At 36.9% G+C, this 5,322-nt stretch overlaps 1 pseudogene; it reads right to left on the bottom strand.

Annotated features, from left to right (window-relative positions):
* Positions 1–1,123: 1,123 nt before the first annotated feature.
* LOC112671543 (metallothionein-2-like) lies at positions 1,124–2,255 on the bottom strand (annotated as a pseudogene).
* Between the last annotated feature and the right edge of the window lie 3,067 nt (positions 2,256–5,322).

The raw sequence follows: 5,322 nt of genomic DNA, 5'->3' as shown, positions 1-5,322 counted from the left end.
CACAGGCAATGGATATCTTTTATGTAAGACAGAAACAGTTTAAAGTCACAACTAGATAGCCATGGGAAAAATAATGTGAGAAATAGGAGAAACTATTGATTTTTTAGTTAGCTGAATAGCAACAACAAAATGAAGCAATTAGACATAGTAAACTCTCAAGATAGCCTTCAATGTAGATCAATGCAAATACTGGCTACTCTTTACCATCCTTATATCTTGAATCAAAATTATTTTTGAGTGCCCATGCATATGATGCAGTGTGTGTATCCTGGAGACCCTTGAGACATTATTCAGTAGTGAGCTCCTCAAAAATGTAACTTTCCCAGTAAAGTTAGCCTAGTTGGTTCTGCCAGAATCTGTATAGGTCATTTGTGATAAAACAGCTTTTAACAATCTGAGCTAAAGCTTTAAATACATCTGGGGTTGAATATAAAATCCAAGCCTGATTAACTACTCACTCCTGAATATCCAGATTCCAGATGTAAGATACAGACAGAGAGCAACAAATTAGCGATACTGGCCAAAATATGTGCTCAGAATTTTCCAGTATCATGGCCGTGATCGTCATTATCATTATCAACGTTACTGACCATCTAATCAGTGAAGCAGTATCTTGTTCTGGGCTCTGCAAATAGCCCCTTGCTTGAAAATATAAAATCCAAAATTAGTTTACAGGCAGATGATGCATATGGGAATTTTGCAGATAAATGGGTTTTCTTTTAATGAGTGCATATTGAAATGGGGTTAGAATTTAAACAGGATAACATTTTTAAATTTAAATTATGTAGGCCTACTCTCTCCTAGCACTGCTCTTTCTTTAGACTCTTCCTCTGTTTGTTTAATATCTTGTCTCCCATCATCCACGCATGAAATGTGATACTCAGGTTCATGGGGCATCTGGGTGGTGCAGTCCATGAAGCATCCAACTCTTGATTGTGGGTCAGGTCATGATCTCAAGGTTGTGAGATCGAACCCCATGTTGGGTTCTGTGCTGAGTATGGAGCCTGATTGAGATTCTCTTTCTCTCCCTCTGCCCCATTCCCCCCCCCTCTATATATAGCCATGGGAAAAATAATGTGTTAATATATATATAGAGAGAGAAAAAGAGATTTCTATATCTCTATTTTTTAAGTTGACAGCTTTTATTATAATTCACATATTATTTTATAGGGAAAATAACTAGGAATGTAGTAGCAAATGGGTCAGAGTTGGACCCAAAACAAAAAACACCAAAAAAACTGTAGGCTTGTAACACATCGCTCTATTTACATCTGGAACAGGCTCTCCCCACATCAGGCACATCAGGCACATCAGGCACATCAGGCACAGCAGCTGCACTTGTCCGATGCACCCGTGCAGATGCAGCCTGGGCATACTTGGCACACCCCTCAGGGCAGCAGGAGCAGCAGCTTTTCTTGCAGGAGGTGCATCTGCACTCTTTGCATTTGCAGGAACCGGCACACGTGCAGGAGCCACTGACAGCGCAGAAGCAGTTGGGATCCATAGCAAGAAGAGTGGCTGGAGTGGAGTCTGGGGACAGCGGTGGGAGTATATATATATATATATATATGTATTCAGGTTCAATACCTCATATTCATCTTCCTCTATATAAACTGTGTACTGCATTCCCATTGTATAACTTCCTTTATATGCTGATAATCCCAAAACTTCTAGCTCTACCCCAGGCATCTTTCCAGATCAGTATATTTGGTGTGTTTCATTGGTGTTTATGACTCTTTATCTAAACTGCTTCAACTTTTCATTCATATATGCAGACTGAACATCTTTTGCCTTGCCTTCTTAGAAACGATAGAAGAGGTATTTTAAAAAGGAATTAATCCTTTTTAATGTGGAAAAATAAGAAATAGAGTTACCCATACTATGAGAAATTCCTGAAAGACACCAAACAGAAAATGGCCTGAAATTGACTGAGTGATAATTATTCTAGTAAATTGTTTAGAAAAGGCCAGAGGAGTCCTGAGGGTGAGCCCCACGCAGATACAAAGAATACCCAGGAGAGGAGGGGGTCTAAGGGAGATCTATATGGGATTTCTTGAAGACATCCATTCAGAGGGGATGGTAATATTGGGCCTTTTTGATATCATCATCCTCACCACCCACCCAACTATGCTTGAGTTAAATAGTGAGCTTCAGAGGGATTTCCCATCAAATAGTGAGCGCAGTTCTAGGTCCCTGAGAGGGAGAAGAGGAATGCTCATGGCTAGAAGATAGATGAGGGGGCTGCCTCAATGTGGTGGCCAGTTCCAAATTCCATCTCTCTGCATAGCAACTAGAGGAAGGCTAAAGGAAACAGACACTTATCCTTGAAAGAATAGGAATCCTAAGATTCTTAAGGAAAACTAGTATCAGGAAACAGAGGCATTCAACGACAGAAAAACTAGCAACCAGAAAAATAGTTACCAGAACAAATAAGAAAGCCATAAGAATACTTGCTCTCCTCAGGGGTGTAAATGAAGACCAATATCTTGTGTCCATTAGGCCTCCTTAGTGTCAGGCCTCAAAAACAAACTGGGATAAATTAAAAAAAAAAGATTTTATTTATTCATTCATGACAGAGAGAGAGAGAGAGAGAGCAAGAGGCAGAGACACAGGCAGAGGGAGAAGCAGGCTCCATGCAGGGAGCCCAACATGGGACTTGATCCTGGGTCTCCAGGATCACACCCCTGGCTGAAGGCAGCACTCAACCTCTGGGCCACCAGGGCTGCCCACTGGGATAAATTTTAAAAAGAAATCTGTCAGAAGTATGTGAAGATGCTAGACATCCAGGATTAAAAATAGAACAAGAACCACAACAAGGGAATTTTTCCACAGGGATGCACTTTTATCTGATGATGAAGATGATCCACACATTTCTATTGTCTTTCCCTTTGGTTAATATTCATGTCACAGAGGAAAGAGTGTGATTTGCCTAGCTTGGACCATATGGCTACCCCTTGGCTAGAACACAGCAGGGACCCTGATTTACAGTTCCATAGTTTGTAAGATGGGGGAGGGATGATGACTCAAAATAAAATTGGTGTGCTAGAAAGGCAAACATATTCAGCTATCAGAAATATAACAAATAACTGTAAACATCCATGAAGTGAGAATAGGAAGTGATGAAAAACAGTAAGAATTGGGAAAATATGATCAATAGTATTTTTTTAAATTGGCGGATTTGTGGTAATGCAGAAAGGACAGTTTAAGAGTGAAATTTTGAGCTCTGTGATTGGGCCAGAGGAATTCTCCCAGAATGAAGTTCTAAAGCACAAAGGGATACAAAGTGCTATGTCCTAAACACTACCTAATAGAAGTTAAACAAATAAGAATAAAGATCAGTGGAGAAAAAGTAATAAAGTTTATTGTGTAATTTTGTCATGATCATCTTAATATATTTCCTGCTTTTTGTCATCATTACTTCTTTGATCCACAGATTATTTGTATGATTCTTTAGTTAGATTTCTGTTATTCAATTTCTAGCTCAATTGTACTATGGTAAGAGCATATCCTCAGAATGGGTTTCGATTCATTTAAATGTATTGACTCTTGTTTTATTGACTAGTGTATGGACTACTATACTTTTAAATATTCTGGGAGAATGTCTTCTGCTTTGTTGGATACAGTGTCTCATAGATGAACATATGTTGTCAAATTTATTAATTGTGCAGTTTAAATCTGCATCCTTATTGATTATTTCATGCTGAATTTTATTTGTTACTAAGAGAACCATGTAAAGCTTTGGTTGCTATTATTTGTGACTTGTAGTGTTCATTGTACAGGTCTTACAGTATGTCAGATTTATCCCCATAATATTTCATATTTTTGAGTCTATTGTGAAAGTTAATTTTAATTTAATTTTTGGATTTTTCATTGCTTATATAGAAATACAATTTACAATTGATTTTTGTATATTGATTATTGTATCATGTATTATATCATGTATTGTTCAACTCATTTATTAGTTCTAGTGGCATTATAGTTGATACCATAGGATTTTCCAAGTAGACAATTGTATCATCTATGAATAACAAATTTTACTTTTTCCTTTCCAATCTACATCCAAATTATTTCTTTCTGTTGCTATTTATTGTACTGGAAAGAACCTCCAGCACAGTATTGAATAGAAAAGATGAAAGTAACTGTCTCTGCCTCATTCCTGACCTTTGGAGGAAAACATCTGGCCTTTCACTGTTAAGTTTTATATTAGTGGCAGATTTTTATAGATTTTCTTTGTCAGATGGAGAAAGTTCCCATGTACCTGTAGTTTTCTGAGAGTTTTTATCAGAAATGGATGTTGAATTTTTTTCAGATGACATTTCTGCATCTATGAAAATGATGCTATGTTTGTTTGGTTTGAATCTATTAATGTAATGAGTTATATTGATTACATTTCAAATGTTATACCATTCTTGGATTTCTGGCATAAACCCTACTTGGAAATGATATATATTATTTTTGCATGTGATGAGAGATCTTGCTTGTTACAATTTTAAAATATTTTAATCTGTATTCATGGGGAATATTGATCTATAGTGTTTTTTTCTCTGAATGCCTTTGTCTATTTTTTTTGTGACAGAGTAATATTGGCCTCATAGAATTAGTTGGAAAACATTCTCTTTGTTTTTCGGAAAGTTTTTAATAATTGGTATTTCTCACTTACATGTTTACCAGAATTCTCAGCAAACCTATCTGCAGGGAACAGGCTTTTTTCTAGAAAGATTATCGATTACCAATTTAGTTTCTTTAATAGAGTTATTCAGGTTGTCTACTTCTTGAGTAAGCTTTGTCCCAAGAAATGTGTCTATTTAATCTAATTGGCCACATTTATTGGAATTTAGTTGTTCCTAACAGTCCCTGAAATTTTTAAAAATCATGTAGCAGGGCAGCTCGGGTGGCTCAGTGGTTTAGCACTGCTTTCGGCCTAGGGTGTGATCCTAGAGACCCGGGATCGAGTCCGACGTCAGGCTCTCTGCATGGAGCCTGTTTCTCCCTGTGTTTGTGCCTCTCTCTCTCTCTCTCTCTCTCTCTCTGTGTCTCTCAAGAATAAATAAATAAAATTAAAAAATCATGTAGCATATGTAGCAATGTCACCTATATACTTACTGATTTTCTGTCTACTGAGTCAGTTGTTGGGAATGTGGTATTGAACTACCTAGTTATAGTTGTGGATATGTTTATATACCCCTTGTGCTTCCATCAGTATTTTATTCATTCTTGACATTGGTAATTTGCATCTTTTCTTTTTTTTTCCTGCCTTAAAGTTTATCAGTTTTAATTATCTTCCCAAGAAAACATATTTTACATCACTGATTTTTCTATTAT

The sequence above is a fragment of the Canis lupus genome, chromosome 5 (genome assembly GCF_003254725.2).
Source record: "Canis lupus dingo isolate Sandy chromosome 5, ASM325472v2, whole genome shotgun sequence".
In the NCBI taxonomy this organism is placed as follows: Eukaryota; Metazoa; Chordata; class Mammalia; order Carnivora; family Canidae; genus Canis; species Canis lupus.
Note: the sequence above shows the minus strand (reverse complement) of the source record. Positions and strands in the feature narration are given on the sequence as shown.